Source organism: Petromyzon marinus, chromosome 14 (genome assembly GCF_048934315.1).
Source record: "Petromyzon marinus isolate PM22_M1 ecotype Great Lakes invasive population chromosome 14, UKy_Petmar_22M1.pri1.0, whole genome shotgun sequence".
Lineage (NCBI taxonomy): Eukaryota > Metazoa > Chordata > Hyperoartia > Petromyzontiformes > Petromyzontidae > Petromyzon > Petromyzon marinus.
Window position 1 is genome coordinate 5,241,623 of NC_133680.1, and position 22,507 is coordinate 5,264,129.

General features: G+C 47.1%; 1 protein-coding gene across 4 annotated transcripts in view; it reads left to right on the forward strand.

Annotated features, from left to right (window-relative positions):
• Window positions 1–11,007: 11,007 nt before the first annotated feature.
• Window positions 11,008–22,507, forward strand: part of GPR22 (G protein-coupled receptor 22) — a 55,916-nt gene continuing 44,416 nt past the window's right edge. For 2 of the 4 annotated variants that reach the window (XM_032954269.2, XM_032954267.2), the window contains exon 1: window positions 11,008–11,480. The gene's annotated coding sequence lies outside the window, so the exon portion shown is untranslated. The other 2 variants (XM_032954268.2, XM_032954265.2) reach the window with 1 other exon arrangement.

The following is a 22,507-nucleotide window of genomic DNA, read 5'->3' on the forward strand; positions in this document are numbered from 1 at the left end:
CTTCGCCTCTTCAAGCTGTGGGTCTGGAAGCATGTTGGCTGTCCCGGCCCGGTATGGAGTTATCCCCGATGGCTATGAGAACCTGAATAAACAAGAGGGATAACGCCTCCTACTAGTGTCTCTGAATAAGTACACTGCATTTGGTGTCAGGAATGTTAAATAGAGCAAGATTACGTCCTCACTAAACCACTGGTGGTCACCACACCACACCCTCGTGTGCCGTGCTGAACTCCATGGGCGATCGCCAGCAGAACCTGCCTGCCCCAACAGTCTGGTAAGGCTTCAGGGGGAATCTTCCTTTGCCTCTGTAAATGCATGCACGCATGCAATGCAATGTGCCACGCGTCTGTGTTTGCGGATCTTCAGCTGTCATGAAGAAAGGTTCAGGATATTCAGAGAGCAAATCGGAGCACAACATACGCACACACGCATCCGTTTAAAGAGTTCAAACGCTAACGCCGCTCCATATCGTAACATAAGATGCATCGTCAATCGCTCCAGTCAAAATCCATTCTCGCCATCCGTTTCGCATTCCCTTGCGTTGAGCGTCGCTCTGGAATTTTAGCGGCATTTTGTTGTTGTTGCAGGCTCGAGGTCAGCAGTTCAACTTTACCGGCAACGCACGTCCGCCGCTGGCAAGACTCTCACATTAGTCTCCTTGCCATTAAAACAACTGGAGGAAACGAAATGACCTTTAAGACACTCCAAGTCGCCGATTGTTTTGTACAAACATCTTGACCGTACAATCTAAGTAAACACTATTTGCGAAGATATTGTCACCGACATATATCTGAAGTCTTGTATAGTTAGTATTTGAAATGTATTCTTATTAAAAGCCAGAGGTCCCATGATTGCATGGGGTTGACTGCTTGGATTTTCTCCATGAGCTTCTACTCTGTGGCTCTTAACCCACTCACATCTACACTCATCATACCCCATCCCACCGCATCCCCCAGTTCAAGCTCGGTCCCTCTCTACCCTGCACCGATGGCATCTCGATCGCCCTTCCAATATACTGTATACGGTCTCCGCGTGAGTCAATGGGTCGCCGTGTGAGTGTATGGGTCTTTGTGAGTCTATGGGTCTCTGTGTGAGTCTATGTATTTCCGTGTTAGTCCGTGGGTCTCTGTGTCAGTCTTTGGGTCTCTGTGCGAGTCGATGGGTCTTTCTGTGAGTGTATGTGTCTTTGTGAGTCTATGTATTTCCGTGTAGTCTGTGGGTCTCTGTGTCAGTCTATGGGTCTCTGTGCGAGTCGATGGGTCTTTGTGTGAGTCTGTGGATCTCTGTGCCTATAGATCTCCGTGAGTCTCTGTGTGAGTAAATGGGTCTCTATGTGAGATTGAGTCTCTAATTCCATAGCCCTTCGAATTGCATCTCCTTTGTCTCAATACAAGAACAAAATCATCTACAATCTCGCCTGCCTGACCTCAAGAATATTAATTAACGTTGCTGAGGGCTCTTCACTTCGTCATTCTGCCTCCTTTCCCTGAGAGATATTCCCAACATCCATCTCCAAATCTCATCTCAATGAATATTCCCCAACACGTATCGCTAAGCCCACTCATTGTCGCATGTAGTGCACTGTATATGCAAAAAACTAAATATCTATTGGATGTGTAACGATGGCTGGATTAATCGGCATAAATCCATTCGTGTGTGCATGTAACATTACTGAATCACGCGTCTTAGAACAGAAGTACGTTGCATACAAACGATACGCATATTATATCTGCACGTTACATTTTGGATGTCGGAGCCAACCAAACTGCACAAATGAGACGGACGAAATGAGAAAAGATACAAATGAGATGGTAAAAAAAATACAGACGATAAAATAATGGCAATGTTAAATTGTGGAGCTGGATCGTGACAATGCGTCAAACTGCTGGGGGGGGGGGGAGGAGGGGTGGGGGTGTCGATCTACTGTACGAGTGTATAAACGCCAGAGCATTATGTATCATTCATATTCAGAATGATAAATAATGACCCGAGCAATTTCAAAATATATTATCACAATTTACCGGATAAATTACTGATGCTCTCAGGAGCCCCCTCCCGCACACTCCAAAGACAAAGACCCCCCCCCCCCTGTATAGCCTTTAATAGACTGTAGGGGCAAGTGCTGTTAGTGAGCACCTATTAAGGCTGGCATGGCACGGCACACAACGGAGTGGGTGGCCAGCACAGCGCCCAGCTGCCTTTGTCTCCCTAGTGGCGACGGTTTACACACCGCACCAGGTTCTCATTTGAGGCTGAGTCGACCCTGGTGGAGGCCCAAGACCGGTGCAAGATAATCGTCACCGGTATTGGCCGTGAGCGGGGATCGAACCTCGGGTTCGCCGGGTTCGTAGCGCAGTGCACCGCAGCTCGGCGCGTCTCCCAACACCCCCACTCTTTGCGGGGGGGGGGGGAGAAGACATTAGTATTCAGCGGACGGTGTGAAATTCCCCAACACGCCTACTCAGCATTACAGCCCTGCGTTTGCAATTTGGGCGAGAGCCCCAATGCAGCGCCCGCTGCTACTTTCCGCATTAATCTTGACAAACCTCAATCATCCCTAAGCATGCCACACGCTAAACACCTCCTTTATTAAACACGGATTTAAATTCCCCCCTCCCTCCCCTCCCCTCCCTCCCCTCCCTCCTTCATCCTCATCCCCCAAAAAACACATAGAGTTGACGTTTTAAGTGAATCGCAGTCGAAGGGCGCACGTTGTTCTAACCTGTGTTCATACTGCGGACACATTGCTCGACCAGCATCCACACTCCCATGTATAACGCCTCGCGTCTTACTACGTCGCCAACCGTTAAATACACCGCCATTGGTTTGCTATTGCCAAGACATTGGCAAGGATGTTGGCTATTGTTTTGCCAATGCTTCGACTGGAAATGCCCCCCCCACCCCCACCCCGCCGCGGGTCTACACGATGCAGTGAACGCGTGCGCTCACACGTAGACACACGCACGCACACGTTATAATTCGTGATATCAAAATAAGCATCGACGACGGCGATATCATTAATCGGTGCCGACGTAGTTGGCCCTCGTCACTCTTAAAATGACATCGCCAACTCCATGCAATCCTAACTGCTGAAGGTGAGGAGAGAGGTTCCATCATGCCCCCTTCCTCCCCACCCACCTCATTCCCATCATTATTCCACGCGGCTCACACTTTGCGTTTAAAGCGCAGCCGCTCGCCAGTCAAGGGAGGGATTTCGCAACGGAACAGCGCCCACCGCCCCTGCGACATTTCATCGTTTTATTCTCTTTGTGTTACATTGCACGCCGCTCGCAATGCCGATACTCTTGCCCCGCTTCAAAAAAAAACTTACGCCCATTTTGCCAGCGGTTGTGAAGCGTACGAAACGTGCCTTGTTGCGATCATCGTCATCATCACCACCAGCAGCAGCAACGTCATCGCCGTCGTAATCGTGGTCATCATTGTCACGGTGTCAATTTCTCATTGCGCGGAAATTTCAGTCGGAGGTGGCCGGGTTGCTCAGAGAGACGATGTTTTCGTCAGAGGCACTAAGTAAGCATTGCCGAGTTACCTTCGTTTGAAACCAGGCCTTACCCACTCTGGATTAACCAAGTGTAGCGAGCCGATTATTAGCCTGACCACCAATGTCCTCAACACAGAGAATCATATAAAATGTGTGTGTGTTTTTTTTACTTTATTCTGCTTCGATTTAAAGCTTTCGTGACTGCAAGGATTCATCTTCTTGGTTCTTTCGGTAAAGTCACATAGAATGAGAATAAAACAATAAAACAAAATAAGACAATAAAATTATCACGACGTTTCGGCCACAACACAAGTAGCCTTCTTCAGGTGGGTCAAGGCGCTTTACTTCTACCACCTAGCTTAAAAGATGCTGCGAATCTTAGCAGCGTTCATTGAAGCGCTGTCGTCCCGACAGTTCTGTTCCTTCACCTGAAGAAGGCTACTTGTGTTGTGGCCGAAACGTCGTGAGAATTTTATTGTCCTATTTTGTTTTATTGTTTTATTCTCATTCTACGTGACTTTACCGCAAGAACCAAGAAGATGAATTCTGCTTCTTTCAGCACCCGTAATCAGATGGCTCCGTTACACTTCGCATGCAAGACACACTATTGGGATAGCACACAAGTGTGGATACGAGGCAATTGAAGGGACTGCAGAAGTAGCAGCAGGAATTACCACCCGGCTTCAAGCCTGTGTCGACGGCAATGGGCCTGCGCTTAATCGCTCTCGAACAACACGCGGCACGTGGGGCTATCTCCTTCACACGCGGAAAACGAAAGAGTGAACGCGAAGTGCAATCTGTTCATCACGCGGCAGACCTCTGCACATGAAACACTTTACACAGGAGGCGGGACCGCTCTGCATCAAGCAAACTCCTGACGCCCTCGAAGGGCGCACCAAACTCGACACGCGGCTACAATATTTCGTCATCTTCTTTGGTTCTTTCGGTAAAGTCACGTAGAATGAGAATAAAATAATAAAATAAAATAACGCAATAAAATTCTCACGACGTTTCTCACGACGTTTCGGCCACTTGTGTTGTGGCCGAAACGTCGTGAGAATTTTATTGTGTTATTTTATTTTATTAATTTATTATTTTATTCTCATTCTACGTGACTTTACCGAAAGAACCAAAGAAGATGAATCCTTGCAGTCACGGAAGCTTTAAATCGAAATATTTCGTCAATTAATACGTTTTTTTTAGATCGCGTAAATATATAAATGTGTCCATATTCTTGGTTTTTCGGTAAAGTCACGTAGATAGAAAATAAAATAAAAATAGAAATAATAAAATAAAGAATTACATTTTAATAATAAATTGAAAATAATAAAAAGCAAAAATGTATTATTTTTAATTTAAAATGTATTTTATTATTTGTATTTTATTTTTATTTTCTATCTACGTGACTTTACCGAAAGAACCAAGAATTTGAATTCCTGCAGTTACGAAAGTTTAGAGTCAAAAGAAAAATGTGTCGTTAAAACCCGCCACCACCCGACAGACAACGAGTAAGGGTTGTCACGTAAACAGAACGTGGCCAATTCGTCACTAGTACAGCACACCGGTGTGTTGGAGAGCCAAGCCACAACATTTACAAACTGAGTACGACGTTTCGCCAGTAATTACAACTAGCTTCATCAGGCAACAGCCAGATATGTGGAGAAGTCCACCTGTTTCGTTCCTTATATAGAGGCGTAGATGTGGTGTGGGGGGGGGGGCGATTAATGAGTCAACGTGCATTATTATGGATGATATTGGTCGCGAAAACCTACGTGTTAAACTGACTAACATCTCGTCAATTGTTCTTCGAATGCCGAGCGAAAGAGAGGCAGACCCAGTTCTGCCGTGCCACCTTCTTAGGCCTTTATCTGACACAGGCTGGTGCACTGCTCGCGGTGATAGTTTGTTTGTTACGTCTCACTGCATGATGACGATAGGACGATCGGAATATAATTGTGGGAAAATATTTTTTTTTGCATGAATAAAAATGAGTCTGTATCTTCATTTCAGATGGCAAAGCCTACAGTAGTAAGGATTTGTGTTCGTGCTCAAGAATCAGGCTCTTAACGTCACCTTTGGATATCACAGGAAATGGGGAGAAAGTAATAACAATCCCATTATGCATTGACAATTCCAGATTACCCACACAATCCGAGTCATATTTCAGCATTTCGAAATGAGAGACGCGCTCGCGACCACTTGCCAATGTACCCGCATGTCCTCGGTAAATACCGTTGGCTTAGAGCTCATGGTAAATTAGCGCACTAACCATGACAACCCTGTTTATGCAGCCTTTGGCCGCTATAAATTTCTACGTGATAAGCCATTTCGTTGAGCTATCATTTGTGGCCAGGTCGCTTCTGAAAAAGAGCTATAGAGCTCAGTGGGCCTTACCTGGTTCAATAAAAAAAATAGTTTTATTTTAGTTTCAACATTCTTAAAGGCTCTCACATCGGTGTTAATGAAGCCAAATATACCTCTGTTACTTTTCCAATTTAGCTTCGAGTGCCCTACTATCTCCATTTACACAAAGAGGCAAGTCGCTCCTTTGTGTGTGTAATTTTTTGTGCCTCGGAATGTCCTTATTTTAAATTCAATTTTTGTTGTTACAATGAATTAATTAATATCTTGAGTATTCATAATGGAGGTTTTTTTTGCGGGTTAGATCGCGTAAATATGAATGTGTCGTTAAACCCGATACAGTCAATTAACAACAAAAAATGTTAGTCTGATCTTGAGTATTTCCTTAAATCTGCTACACCTCTCCACCCCCTCCTCTCACTCTCACCCCCACTGCCCCCCACTCCCCCCTGCCCCCCGAAGAATGAATTACTCTCAAAACACTTTAGCAACTCATTCATTGTCAAACACTGGCAGTAGGCAGAGAGAAGCTTTCACGTCGCGGCCGCCCTCAAGTGAACGGAGCACCACATCTCAGAAGGCGTTCCCCACTGTAAACGAACTCGTTTGCGTGTACAGACCACCTGCGGGCAATAGAGCCCTAAGTGCATGAAATGTCAGCGATTGTTATTCGCACGTTTTCATTGAGCCCCCCGTGACTCCAGGGATCCCCATTTACCATTGTCTGACACAGGCATCATTCTTAATCTCATCCACTCCCTGCCCATCTTCTAAAGGGCACAGCAGTCTGCCCATTAGCGCCAAGGTGATATAGTGCAATGGCTTGTAGAGTGCCTTCTTTTTGTCACAGTGACCGCGTAGGCCGGTTTATTATGGAGGTGCCCACGTGCCCAGAGCTCTGCCAGCGTTGCACCAGCACTGGCCATGCCAACTTGAGTCTCTGGATGCACTGGTGCTAGTGCTGGCCAATTGGGCGCCCAACGCAATACATTTTGAAATGACGTCGACACGGAGACAACGGGTACGCACAGTTATAGAGATCGAGTGAGATGAGAGAAGAGAGATGCAGACGCGATAGAGATGAGAAAGATTAATTTACTTTTTTTATTTTCATTATAGTGTTAGTATATGCCACGGGAATCTGCGGCCCTTTGAGCTGCTCAGGGCCCTATGTGTGTGCTTGCTTTGTTTACCATACTGTGTGCAGTCGTCAGGCACAGGGCTTGCCATAAGCGGTCAATTTAGCGAGTGGGAGCAGAGGAGAAATAATAAATAATGATGCCAATTGCAATGGATCTTGGCTCCATATGTCACGTGGAATATAGATGTATTCCATCATTCACAATCCACCCTTTAAAAAATTACCGCATCCCTCAATGGGAAGAATATGGAATAAACGTGCTCAACTAAAGCAAATACATCTTTTTCGCATATTGCATTTTTTCATTATCGATTATCAGCCTATGTATATAAGTAGAAAAAATAACAATAATGGCAATTCGTTACTCGGAAAAGCCTCACTGAGTCTGAAGAAAAATGCATTCACGAGGGTCCTGCATTGGTTGATGTGGCCAATTCCGTATATAAGCATTTGGATTCACGTGCGAAAATCCATGCACACAAGGGGGATGACACACAATACTGCCACCTCACAGCCCCGTTACCTCCAACGCCTGGCAAACCACAGCAAGCACCCATCCAAGTCCTAACCAGGCTCCTACCGGCTTAGCTTCCAAAGCCCGAGGAGATCCGGGCAAAATAGATTCTACCGTTGCAAGACCGTGAGGGTTGGTGACTACGAAGAGGGGCCTTAATCCAGAAGTGGATTGATCATGGCTTTTGAGGAGGAGGAGGATGATGATGGTGATTAAATAAGCAAATACATTGTTGCATTTATTTTGTGATTTTTTTTAATTTTGGCAATAAGGCGAACCCATCTTGTTTTTGTGCTAACCCAAATTAGAGCCCCACCCCACACTGGCTGATCTCCGGGGTGGAACGTTAAGGAGTGCAATTCTGTGTGGACTCAATTGCCCATTCATTAGCCTTGTCACTTTTGGTTCCAAGAGGTTTAGCAGTAAAACCAAGTAGTTGTGATGCTTTGTAGTTGCACAGTCAAGTGACAATTGATGGTTCATTGGCCACCCACTTGCATACTACCTGCTTATCATAAGCCATTGTATTTTAATTTTAATTACGTCAAGTAACCTAATATTCTTCTTTGGTTCTTTCGGCAAGGTCACGTAGAATGAGAATAAAATAATAAAATAACACAATAAAATTCTCACGACGTTTCGGCCACAATGCAAGCGGCCGTCTTCAGGTGAAAGGTACAGACCTTGTCGGGACGACAGAGCTTCAATGAATAATATGGATGTGTTTTAACTTTCTAGACCAATATTATCCAGGAGCATTTGCTTTTTCAAGCAAACCCTGGACCGGTTTTGATATTCTGGGTCTCATCAGCAGTCAGACTCATTAAACAAATGCTGCTGGGTTGCCAGATGTTACGATTGCTATGAGTTGCTGTAGAGGTACTATTTATGTTATTCAGAATATATATATTTTTTACTGTATAAATATTCGGCTATATGCACATTACCCTTGTTGTGATGTGACATTGTATATTCCTAATTAATCAAATTGTTGGTTAGTTTCAATACTTTAATGTTTTAAAAAAATACGTAGAAATAAAACTCGTTATTCTATTCTATGCAATTTTACTTTAGGATAAAGAAGAGAACACATATCGTGTGTTTGCATGCATATGTACAGGAGGGCATATGGGTTTATGATTATAAAAAATAATTGTCAGTCCTTTGTCAACCCACAGCTGGATCAAGGCTTCTTTCGCACATTTTCAGCCTTGGGGGTTGTTAGGCCATTGCTTCAACACATTCGGCTACTAGTGAGTCGTGACATAGCCACCACGTTGGCATGTAGCATAGTATCAACAAGGTTCGATTATTGCAACTCACTACTCTACGAGACGTCTGGCAAAAAAACAGTAGCAATCTGCAGCGTGTGCAACATTTTTTGGGCGCGTGTCACGTCAGGCATTGCAAGATCCGATCGTGTCCGTCCGGTGCTCGCCGAGCTGAATTGGTTTCCAGTTTGCGGAACGAATACGTGATAATAAGGTCGCACTCATTACACACAAAGTGCTTGCCACAAACGAACGACGATGCCTCGCTAATCTCGTTAAGCAGCATGGATCATCGCGCGAACTGTGGTTATCCGCGCAGCAGCTTTTGGCTAACAATCGATCAAAGGCCACATCGCGTTGCTTTCGGATGCGCTTCTGCGGTTCGTCTGGAACGCTCTTTTAAATCTAAATTGAAAACTAATTTCTTTAGAAGTGCTTTTTTGTGTTTCGATCGTTGCCATTCCCATGCACCTCCGATGAGCACGGTGCCAACGAATTCCAACATGCATAAATATGTACAGCCAGCGTGATGCAGTAGGCCAAAATAGCATCCATTAAGCAATCTGGCAATTTTATTCGTATATTAATTTTCTGAATTATTTGACACAGCAGGTGTGAGCAATTGTGGCAACAAAGGTGAACATGAAATAAATAAAATTCCATATGTATTCGTAGTCTGCAAAGGACAAACCCTAAGTGTAAATGTCAGACCTTTGGCAAGGTCTTTCTGAGACAGGTATGTGACATTTTGAGGTAAAAAGAACGGCTGTCCTCGGATGCTTCACACTCGATGGAAGCGTTTTAGAACGGGATGTACTCCTACCGCAATTGCAGGGCTGCACCTTTCACATTTTTTTAAAACAATTCCCGAGGTGAAGCTAGACAATAGACATGGAGCATTGATTTTTCTGCTGCTCCGCGCATAACAAATATGCCAGGCCTACCAGCGTTATTCACACGTATCGCTGATGCGCAGGGGAGAGATTGCTCTGGGCTTCTCATCATTTTATTATCATCATTCTCTGCGCGTCCGCCTCTTCCCCTCAGCCTTATCGCACAGCTGAGTGAGCGGGGGACCAGCTTTTGCGATCTGAACTCTGCCACCTTTCTGGAGCAAATTGGAAGTCAAGGGGATAATCAGAGAGCTGGTGTGGGTGGTGGTGGTGGTGGTGAATTGGCAAACAGAACCCGTCTCCACTACAACCACCAGTCTGCCCATTTAATTGGCACAGCATCAAGGAGAAGAGTTTCCCAAGAAGATGGCACCAGCAAAGTGGCGATTACGCAGAAGATTTTGACACCGGGTGTCCGTGTTGCCATGAGATTTATATGAAGCCTGTGAGTTACACTCTCAGATGCCACACTCAGTTGCTGCAACTATGCCCTACGCCTCCTTGAATCAAACGAATGTTAATAAAATCTAGACATCCAAAGTAACCGGAGCGTTATTACATACATACACACACAGTGTTTCTTGTTCACCAATATAAATTGTTATTTTCAGACGCGTCGCGAAGTGTTGTTTTTCAGCACATAAGTGTGTCACACAGGCCGCAGTTTGTATTTTAACGTTTCAAATCGAACGCTCCAATTTCATTGAACCGGGACGCTGCACGTTCCTGGAAGCAATTTCAGAAAACGAAACCCAAACAAACGAGGCAACGTTGCTCTGTTTGTCCCCCCGCCCCATTCTGAGTTTGGTTCCGTTTATTGAAGGTGCTCTCAGCGCAAACGTCAATGGGTGCATTAACATGGCTCTTCACATTTACAACATTTTACATCTCACTCTGGCTACCCATATAAACATTCTGTTTCAGACAAAACAAAGAGAAAGAGCGCCCGTATAGCCTTAACAGCACCACGCCCGAACTCCTTTGTCTCCCCTGTGGCGATGTTTACTACACACCGCACCAGGTTCTCATTGGAGGCCGAGTCGACCTAAGGGAAGCCCAGAGCCGGTTCAGATAATCGTCACCGGCGTTGGGGGGTACGTCGCGGAGCGCGCTAACCGCTGCGCCACCGCTCCCCATTCTGTCCCAGAAGACGCACGCCACGTGCACACGCCCGGCGCCACGAGAGGCGACGCAGCCTCAAGCCGGGCCCGCAGCCTCGAGCCGTTCTTGGGCAGGCGACGCGAACGCGCGCGACACGCACGCACACAACGCACGCTCGCTCGGCGGTGTGAACGCCTCTATCTGGGGGGGGGGGGGGGGGAGATAAAAAAAACCCCTCGTGGCTGACGATCGACGTTGAGACACACGTGTGTGTCATGCGCCTTATGTTTTATTTATTTATTACTAGGGATGTCCCAGTCATCCTCCAAGTGCCGCTGTGAAGATTAGGAGCAATTGGACGCATCTGTCGCATGTCTGTGTTCGTGCGTCTCCGCAAGCACTGACAAGAAGGACGCGCCCGTTGAAGCAGATTTTCTCGTTGGTTCATCTGCCGAAAGATAAGCTGGGGGAAGATATTTATACAAATTTGTATCGTCCTTTTAGTTTTCTTCATGGTTTTTCCCCTCTCTGAAAGCTGGGCATGCCTTCGGACAGCTATGACAAAGACAGCCTAGATCAGTTTTATTTTTATTTTATTAGGGACGTCTTTATTTTTTCACTCTTTGTGATGATAAAATGACTCCGCTTAAGTAGCCAATTACTTTCTCTTGCACGGATCAAGCTCACGTTACCCAGGGTAAGTGAACTCATTGATTTCAGTTTCTTTTTTGCATGAAATGTGTCCAAATACAAAATAAGAATTTTAATAAGGACTTAAAGCTTTCGTGACGGCAGGAATTCATTTTCTTGTATATTATTCTTGAATCTATCTACGTGACTTTACCGAAAGACCCAATAATGTAATATACATTTGAATAAGGTTTCCCTGGAAAAGACTTATAATTAAAATACGTATGTCTTTTTTTGCTTTTAAAGCAATGCAACAAACAAGTATACAATTTAACTCGACACGTTGGAAACCCACCCTGCCTATTTCAGACGCACATTTCGTCTAATGCGTTTCTGCCCCACGAGGTGGGAAGGGGGAGTCGATTCATTTCCGATTGCCGCCGTCGTCCTGATTGTCGGATTGTCGCTGCCGCGGGCAGTTTGGCGAACGTCCTCTGTAGAGGCAAACTTATTTTGGGTAAACAACACACACCCGCGAATTATATTTCTGCACGCAGAAAACAAAATAACTTAAAGGATCCCAGCAAGCGTGGGCTCATTCGCCATCGCAGCGATGCGCGTGTGCACCCCCCACCACATCCTCCTCCACCCACCCCCCTGGGTAATTTTTGGATTGGTCGCGACGATGAACCCCGAAGTGGGAAGCTCCGGTTTGTGATTCGCGCGGTAACGGACAGCGGCGCTCCCAGCAGCAGCAGCAACAACAACAACACCCTCACCAGTCCGGTGCATTCTCAAGCGCGGCCGTCAGCCACACTCACAAGGTTATCGCACAGAGGACAAAACTAGTAACGCTGCAGCTCCGATGTTCCAATAACTCTGCAGGTAAGCGTCGTGTGCGCGTGTGTGCGTGCGTGCGTGTGCGCGCATCCCTCCGTTCCTCATTTCTGTATTGATCTGGTAACCCGCTGTTCTGCAGATGCGTTTAGAATGCTTAAAAGGAAGGGAATTCAATTTGGTTTAAGTAATTAGCTCGAGGCTGTGCTTCCTGCAGCGACAGAAGAGACTTTTTCAAATGTCATTCAATTTCGCTGCAGAGCAGCACACACACAAGTTAGAAAGAAAAAAAACTAATAACTACGGCATCGTTGATTAATCATTAGGATCATGAAATGCATCTGGATTTTGCTTTTCTTTCAGAGCAATAGCTTCTTTGCAAATAAGCACATTCGATTGCTTTGGCTTTTCTCTGTAATGGATTGAATGCATATGAAGCCAGACTGCACTCTGTCTCATACATGCTAACATGGCAATTTAATGTGCACATTAGTTTTCTGAAGTCATTGACACAGCAGGGGAGAGAAATTGTGGCAACAAAGATGAACATGAAATATATAAACTTCCATATGTATCCGTCGTCCGCAAAGGACAACCCCGATCGGTACAAATGTCAGACATTTGGCAAGGTCTTTTGAGACAGGAATGTGACATTTTGAGGTCAAAAAGGCTGTCCTCAGATGCTTCATACTCACTGGAAGTGTTTAAGGACGAGATGCATTCTTATCGAGTGTTCGACGTTAAATTGCGATCAATACCGCCCGATCAATAATGGAGAGTTGGGTGGTTGCTTCAAGCAAGTGCATTCATTAAACACCCAAAGCAAATGCTGATTGTTAAAAAGTCATATATATTTTTGAAATATCCATTTTTCACAATGTCAACGAGGTGAATTAAACCTCTTATCTTTCACGAAACTAAAGGGAAAATAGCATTGCCACACTGTGAATAGAAATCGCTTGTCTTTGTGTGTTGGTCGGGTAAAATATGTACTGTATATATATCGTGTTTCTGTACCTGCCATCGTTGTTTTCTGAAAGAAAAAAAAAGAAACGAGTTGGATTTGCACGTCGCAACCGAGTGGGTGGGATAAAAAAAAACTTATTTGGTCTATTCGTGAAATTTCGAGACGTGCGCGGATGTCATCGATGCGGCGTTATGGCTTTTGTAATGCATCTTGGCACAGAATTGCCAATACTCACGGCTCTTTCATTGGCCGCTGCATCGAATTTACCGATCCATTTCATAGTAACGAGGTGAATAATTGTTCGGTTCATATTTCTGTCATATTTAAGACGTAAGTTCAAGGCGCGAATAAATCTTCACTCGACGGGATGATAGTAGCGGAGTGGCAGCCGTGGAAAGGAGCGAATAGGAGAGGACACCAACCGAGGAGATGAAGCCGAGCAATCATTATCGTGTGCTGGTTCTACGTGGATTGTTACATCTCAGATTCGTGAGCGACAGCGTCGGCTTTGGGAGACCTTTATCCAGCGGTGGATTAGCAATGACTGATGTTGATTATCAATGTTTATCCTCTGCCACCCTTCACGTCTCCGGCCACGAGATCTGGCTGGATGGCTCAGAAGTAGAGCGTATAGAAGTACAGTGGACAGCTCTACTGGATAGCTGTGAATAAAGAAAGCTTTATAGCTCATTGGATTCCTTCAGTATAAATAAATATTCTCATTCTGATCAAGAGGTTGGGGTTGACTCAGTCCTCCAGCCCTCCAGGGTTGATAACATGAATACCACGATGTGTGGAAGAACCGTCGTTGCCCTATGGAAAGATTCGTCCCTGCCATAGGAATGAGGAATGTCCCCCACTGGCTCGGGGATGTAAACAGCAGATGGACACTGCCTCGTGCTAAATTTAGCTGGAAATCACAGACTTTTCACAACGGTACTTACGGACCTTGAAATGACTATACAGTACAGTCCTTTGTCGATCCACTGCTTGATCAAGGCCTGCCTCCTTACAGCCATATTAGTCAGGGAGGTTATTTGGTAATTCTTCATCACAACTGCTCGCTGCGCGTTTAATGAAGGAATGGTGGGGGGGGGGGGGGGCATTGCGCGACTGCTGCACCCACCTCGGACCCGAAAAATATGTATTTGAACACGCATAACAAAAAAGAGTGGTGTCACTCGCTGCTGCAGCCTTTGCACCTTCAAAGTGTGGCAGCATGGGTGCTTGCGAGAGGGCTTCCAGCGGTGCGCGTTTTACATGTTTACCGAGTTGCAAGCAGCCAGGAGGGGTGTGCGTATGTGCCGTGCCAGGTATTTGTTCGTTGTACTGCGAAGCCGCTTGGAAATGCCACACAGCTGGGAGCTATCTTTTGTTTTGCTTAATCGCGCATGCAACGGGGCAAAACGGTAAGTTAATTAAATAAAGGTAATCATATAACCCCCCCCCCCCCCCAGGGTACGCGCTCTTAAGCTGTCCACCAAGGCGAAAATAAAAAAGATCGTGTAGAACATGTAAAAATAAAATAAACGCATTCTGCTCAAATGGGCATTGAGGTGGTGCTCATATCCCCTTTACAGCCCTGACCCAGTGGTGCAAATTCCACATTTTTATGGTGGGAGGGAGGCCTCTCCATAGGACAACCACTGTTGACTTCCCCACAAAGTGGTACTTAATTTCTCGAACCCCAGAGAGATGATGGGCTGGGTCTACCATTGAGCCACCTGTTCAGCTCCAAAATACAACCATATAAAAATAATGTTAACTCCAAATGTAGCCTTTAAATCACATCGATGTGTTTGACGCGCGGATTGCAAGTCAAACGCCGGGTCGTGTGTCAACGCCACGTCACGGCGTTGACAAAAAAAAATGTGACATCTACATCGGCTCCAGATCGCACAAACTTGGAAGGAGAAGCATTCGGGTTGGCATCGTTCATCTTGAGTCTCATCGGCGAGCGCACAAGGAAGCCAATCGGGTGCTCTGCAGCTCACTCCACCCACCCACCCACCGATCCATCGCGCCCAAAACCTCCTGACCCACCTGCGACAGAATCTGGGCATCTCGCATTTTGGGCCCTTCAGTTATCTCAGTACACACGGTGCCACGGTGGAAGGAAGTCGCCCTTGATCAGCGAGAGACTACGAAAGGGAGGGGATGTGATATTGTTGATAAATAATACAGCGAAGCTTCCGCACTGCCGTTGCCTTTTCCCGACGGCCTTTGTCGCTCGCGCCTTTTAATCGGTTTGATAAAAAAAAATTGTCGTATCGCGTTCCCCATTGATTGTCCATAAAACGCGTGTCGCCGTTACACAGGGGCTCCGTAATGTCCATTGACGAGGGTCTATTTCATACAAGCGCCATTAGGTAGAAAGCACACGGGCGCTTCGGATAATTGGGCCCAAGTGAAGGGGTGCCTCGTAAAACAATCAACTCTTTTGGTACCTGACAAGATCACAAACTCAGCATATGTTCACGAAACGCTTCGTTAAGGTTGTCAGGGCACAACGAAACGCCGCAAATGTTAAATGTTTTTGGATGCTCTGGGGTTTTTTTGTTGTTTGTTGGTGACGGGACGAGCAAAGCTATTATCTCTGCACGGAGAAGGGGCACACAACATTTCTGCTCCTCGAGTGCAATTCAGGTTAATAAATTGTTCGCATGAAGGTGCAATTACGTGTGGCGATGATGCAACAGCCACTAAGGGCAGTATCGTAAAACAAAACCTGAAGAGCGTACACTGTAACCTAATCAGAATGCGTCGCACATTTCCGCAATTCGACATTTCTTTTCCCCTGCTAACGCTCATCAAGTCTTTGAAACAAAAAAATCAGCAGGGTCCTGCATCGGGGTGTTTGCTCATTTCCATGAATGAGGATTTGGCGCCAAGGAGAAAACCTGAGAACCCGGAAAAAAATCCACGCATACGAAGGTACAACACTCTAAGTCCGCAGAGATAGATTCAATCCAATGACAGATCCATTCCAGTGAATGGACCAAACCTATTGCTGTGCTGCCATCTCCTGGCAACTCACAGATTGTTGCCTACAACACCTGGTATGCACTGGTGGTCACCCATCCAATGACTTACCACGCTCAAACACCTCCTTAGCTTACGAAATCCAGCGACGATCGGACACGTGGAGAGAGATTTGGTTGCCGGCATAATTAGCCCTTTAACTGCATCACCTCCTAAATAATGACCTGTCAACAAAAACAAATAACCCCCAGAGGCAGGGCCATCCATAAGGGGGGTGCGGGGCCTGGGGCAAACCCCACTGTGTGTGCCCCCCCCCTGACGCCTTCAAACTAAACCGGAAGTATTACATCAGATACCGTCCCCCAAAGTGCGGGGCCAGGGGCAGTCTTCCCGATTCGACGTAACCCTAGGGACGGCTCTTCCGAGAGGCATCAAATCAAGCGAATGATTTTCACGTCTTCATTAAGCCTCACGATTGTCATGAATTCAACAAGAAAACAAATAAGCCATATGCAATTTACTCTAATTCTAGACGCGCGTTTGCGTCCACGTGTTCAGTGAAATGTATGATCTGGATTACATTTCAAGGACTTAATTTTGTTGAAAAGAGAGTCCTCCCGTAGTCATTAATAAATATATCAGAAGCCGCTGCGCTGGCAAACAAAGCGTGCGAGTGTGGCTTTTGCCTTAATTCATTATCCGTAACTGTTCTATTTATAGGCCAGCTCACAATGTCGCCGTGTGTACTTGTAAGCCGTATGTGTTCTGCACATTGACAAGAAGCCCGTGAAAATCGGACGACAATTCGACAAAAAGTTATTCCAAGAGCTGAAATTTGAGAGAGAAGGAGAGAAAAAAGGCAACGTTAAGCCAATCGCTTCGCAAAAAGACACACGCTACCGAACAGTTCCAACGATGCCATCGGTAAAGAATCCATCACAGCAGTGACAGATATCCCATAGCGAAATTATACAAACCTGAAAAAAGTACTGCCAATGCCTTTGTCACGCTGTGCTTACTGGATCACAACCACAGCCTCTCTAACCAGTTGCTCGCTACGCCCATTCATTTTGTATTTATTTAATTATTCCTCGTATCAACACATAAGCAATGCGGCGAGGTTGCATCGTTGTTTTTTCTTCTGTTCTATAAGCGTCAGAGGGCGGCGTGGGGGGGAGGGAGTTGGATGCTCTCAGAGAACAGCCACGCGTTTGGGATACAGCGTCATGTCAGTGTTCTCAATGTCACGCCAAGGTCGCAGGCCAGACACCTGCTATTCACGGTACCTCCTCTCTCTCGCACTCACCACACACGCATGCACACTCATGGAGCAGGAAGGTGGTGGTGGTGGTGGGGGGGAAACGTGTGGGAGGCTGAAATCTGCTTGTGCGCACAGCACACACGTCGACACAACCCACGTTATAATTTGCAAATTAAGATTTTGGGTGTGCGAAAATCGGCAGGGAAACCATCAAGTAATCCCCCACCCCCACCGCTTGCAACACTACCCACAAGCCCCGGGAGCCGCCTTGCCTCTCCCTCTGTCGCCTCTGTGCGACACGTCCGACTTCCCCGTGCAGTTTTAATTAGCAAGATGGGATAGAGAGGAGTGTGCGCGCGGGCGTTAGGCTTCATTGCGGCTACGCAGCCAGCGATCCGTATCGCTTGCCCACGTGTTTGCCCTAAAGTGAATCGGAGACTCATCCTACAAGCCCCGTCGTCTGTGATTATTGAGCGCGGAGTGGTCGCGACACATCGAGCGACGCGCCTTGGCACGCGGCCGGTGCCCCACCCGTTGGTGCAAAATGCTGGTGCCACAGCGTCGTGGGTGCCACAACGTCGTGGGTGCCACAACGTCGTGGGTGCCACAACGTCGTGGGTGCCACAAAGTTGTGACACGACGTTGTAAGGTGTGCCACGACGTCGTGAGTGCCACGACGTTGTAAGGAGTGCAACGACGTTGTAAGGTGTGCCACGACGTTGTAAGGTGTGCCACGACGTCGTAAGGAGTGCAACGACGTTGTAAGGAGTGCCACGACGTTGTAAGGAGTGCCACGACGTTGTAAGGTGTGCCACGACGTTGTAAGGTGTGCCACGACGTTGTAAGGTGTGCCACGACGTTGTAAGGTGTGCCACGACGTTGTAAAGAATGCCACGACGTTGTAAGGAGCGCCACGACGTTGTAAGGTGTGCCACGACGTTGTAAGGAGTGCCACGACGTTGTAAGGTGTGCCACGACGTTGTAAGGTGTGCCACGACGTTGTAAGGTGTGCCACGACGTTGTAAGGTGTGCCACGACGTTGTAAGGAGTGCCACGACGTTGTAAGGAGTGCCACGACGTTGTAAGGAGTGCCACGACGTTGTAAGGTGTGCCACGACGTTGTAAGGGGTGCCACGACGTTGTAAGGAGTGCCACGACGTTGTAAGGAGTGCCACGACGTTGTAAGGAGTGCCACGACGTTGTAAGGTGTGCCACGACGTTGTAAGGAGTGCCACGACGTAAGGAGTGCCACGACGTTGTAAGGAGTGCCACGACGTTGTAAGGTGTGCCACGACGTTGTAAGGAGTGCCACGACGTTGTAAGGAGTGCCACGACGTTGTAAGGTGTGCCACGACGTTGTAAGGTGTGCCACGACGTAAGGTGTGCCACGACGTTGTAAGGAGTGCCACGACGTTGTAATAAGGAGTCCCACGACGTTGTAAGGAGTGCCACGACGTTGTAAGGTGTGCCACGACGTTGTAAGGGGTGCCACGACGTTGTAAGGAGTGCCACGACGTTGTAATAAGGAGTGCCACGACGTTGTAAGGAGTGCCACGACGTTGTAAGGTGTGCCACGACGTTGTAAGGGGTGCCACGACGTTGTAAGGTGTGCCACGACGTTGTAATAAGGAGTGCCACGACGTTGTAAGGAGTGCCACGACGTTGTAAGGTGTGCCACGACGTTGTAAGGTGTGCCACGACGTTGTAAGGAGTGCCACGACGTTGTAATAAGGAGTGCCACGACGTTGTAAGGAGTGCCACGACGTTGTAAGGTGTGCCACGACGTTGTAAGGGGTGCCACGACGTTGTAAGGTGTGCCACGACGTTGTAAGGAGTGCCACGACGTTGTAATAAGGAGTGCCACGACGATGTAAGGAGTGCCACGACGTTGTAAGGGGTGCCACGACGTTGTAAGGAGTGCCACGACGTTGTAAGGAGTGCCACGACGTTGTAATAAGGAGTGCCACGACGTTGTAAGGAGTGCCACGACGTTGTAAGGTGTGCCACGACGTTGTAAGGGGTGCCACGACGTTGTAAGGTGTGCCACGACGTTGTAATAAGGAGTGCCACGACGTTGTAAGGAGTGCCACGACGTTGTAAGGTGTGCCACGACGTTGTAAGGTGTGCCACGACGTTGTAAGGAGTGCCACGACGTTGTAATAAGGAGTGCCACGACGTTGTAAGGAGTGCCACGACGTTGTAAGGTGTGCCACGACGTTGTAAGGGGTGCCACGACGTTGTAAGGTGTGCCACGACGTTGTAAGGAGTGCCACGACGTTGTAATAAGGAGTGCCACGACGATGTAAGGAGTGCCACGACGTTGTAAGGGGTGCCACGACGTTGTAAGGAGTGCCACGACGTTGTAAGGTGTGCCACGACGTTGTAAGGGGTGCCACGACGTTGTAAGGTGTGCCACGACGTTGTAAGGAGTGTCACGACGTTGTAAGGAGTGCCACGACGTTGTAAGGAGTGCCACGACGTTGTAAGGAGTGTCACGACGTTGTAAGGAGTGTCACGACGTTGTAAGGAGTGCCACGACGTTGTAAGGAGTGCCATTTGGGCAGCAGCCGGTGGTCCCATTTTGCACGGTCCTCAAAGTCATCGCCGCCGAGGTGGAACCACCACAAATGACACCCCGCAGGCGCTACCTCCAGAAGCTCTTCAAGTTGCCCTCTTGCCGACAATTGTGCACGACCACAGCCCCGGCTGGAGCGAGCTACGAGGATCTACGAGGCGCACCTGTGGCTGATTCATCCATTGCAAGCGCTGACGACGCCTACGACGCGAGGTGCAAATGCAACGTCGGGGGAGGGGGGGAGGGGCGTTCATTTTCCTTTTCACAACCATCAATGGACTGCGGCTGGGAATATCGTGCGCACTTCGCACGAGAACGTGAACTAGTCGCATGACATGATAGGTATTTTTCTCCTGGTGTACCGACCTTGAGGCGTGAATCTTGTATACCGTATCTGTATGCGCCTTCCCACCTCCCCCCTGACGCTCATAGAATTTAGGTAAACGACACAGCCTCTGCGCCATACTCGAATAATTAATGCTGAAAGGTATCCATTCAAACTTAAATAATGTAACACCTTTATTCAACATCAAGATGCTCGCGAATTTTACAAGATAGCTGAGCACAATGCAATTCACTCGAATTCTAAATGTGCATCAACGACCTCGCGTGCAGCTTAGCGCATTCACTGCGACAACTTTACATTCATTGCACTGCCTGTGTCTGCGTGTGAATGTTTACCACGAACAGCATTCTCCCGTGGGCAGTCGCGCGATTCTGGGCGTACATCTTAAGATGCTGTACAGACCAAGGCCGTAATTATAATACATATTATAATTGTCTCCCCCCCCCCCCTCCCAATATATTGCTATGAAAATAATTGCTATGCTATGTAAATAAAAACAACAATTTGCTAAACCTTGGCCACAATATCTGGACTTGTCTTCATATAAATCAACGCATAGATTTCTGTTTATATTATTGTGGTTTAGGTTGTACTTTATTAATCCCTAATCTCTGCCATTACATACAATGAAACAAGAAATGGTAAAAAAGTAAAAACAGAGCAATGTAATAATACACTATTAGACATTGTTATGAATGAAAAAAAGTCCATCCCATGTGTTAGTGAATTTTTTTATATTTTTGGCAGGAAATTCGTTTTCAAATGTAGATATTTTGCTGGGTTGGGACTCCCAGACACCCTGGAAGATTTCCCCCCAATGTTGACTCCATGGCTACTCCCTTGGTACAGATGCAGCGGTCACGTCCGTCAAAGTAGAAAAATAAAGGCCTTGAGCCTGGACTTTAAATCGAGGCAGGGAGTCGAGATCACAGACTGCTGGGGGAGTGGAGTTCCAAGCTGTGTGGACAGCAGAGGAGAATAAGCGACATCGTACGGAGCGAAAGTGGACCGGGAGCTTTAGGAGAAAACTTCGGTTGCTGAAGCGTAGAATGTGTAGAGTGGAAGGGAGTAGAGTGAGACGAGATGGAGTCGATAGCAGAGAGCGTGGAGGGGAATAGATTGAGATGAGAGACGTGGGAGGATGCGCAGAAGGGAGTGGAGTGAGACGAGAGGGGAGAGTTCGGAGAGTGTGGAGGGGAGTAGAGTGATCCGAGATGGAATAGATATGAGACAGCGTGGAGGGGAATAGATTAAGATGAGAGGGGAGAGGTAGGTTGGGAGAGTGTGTCGAGAGGAGTAGAATCATTCGTGCCTGTAGTGAGTGGGGGGTTTCCATGCTCCACAATCGCACCGGGAATGGCTCGGTCTAGACCTGGCATGAGCACGCGACGCACACATGACACACATACGAGACACACACACATGACACACACACGACACACACCACACACACACCACACACATGACACACACGACAGACACACGCGGACGTGTCCCAGGCGGACTCCAACCCACAGTCATTCTCTTTCTCAAAATATTCTAGGCACCGTCAAATAAATGTTTGACAGGCCACAGGCCATTTATATTTGTCAACCATTCCAGAGCGAACGTATAGAGTTCACAATTAAAGTTTTATATATATACACGCGTACTTTAGCAGTTACACCTCAATCATACAATCAAATGGCTTTTAAGAAAAAAATCTATCCAGCCGTTTCAGTGTTATTCCCTGACATGCAAACTTTCTTCGGAGAGCGTCGCCGCATCGAACAACAGGGATATTTTGCAACAGCAAAGCCTTGCGGCTTTTCTAGCGGATTCATTTTCCCACGATTCTGATTCCCGAGGAGATGCTCTGGCAGCCGATCCTACTCGCACGCCGTGACCAGCAGTCGATGGCGGCAAGGGCTTCTCCTCACACAGAGAGTGAACGTCGGCAGAAGCCTCGCTCGTTCCAATTGTGTCGGTTATTAATCAGCGAACATGCCTCACAACCCGCCTGATTGTCATCACCACTTCCTCTTTGGAAGTAACCGAAATCACTTAGGACATTTCTTTTTTTTTTGCTCTCAGTTGTTGCCGATTTCCATCTTCATGCCCCCACCCCCACCTCATTAGCTGATAAT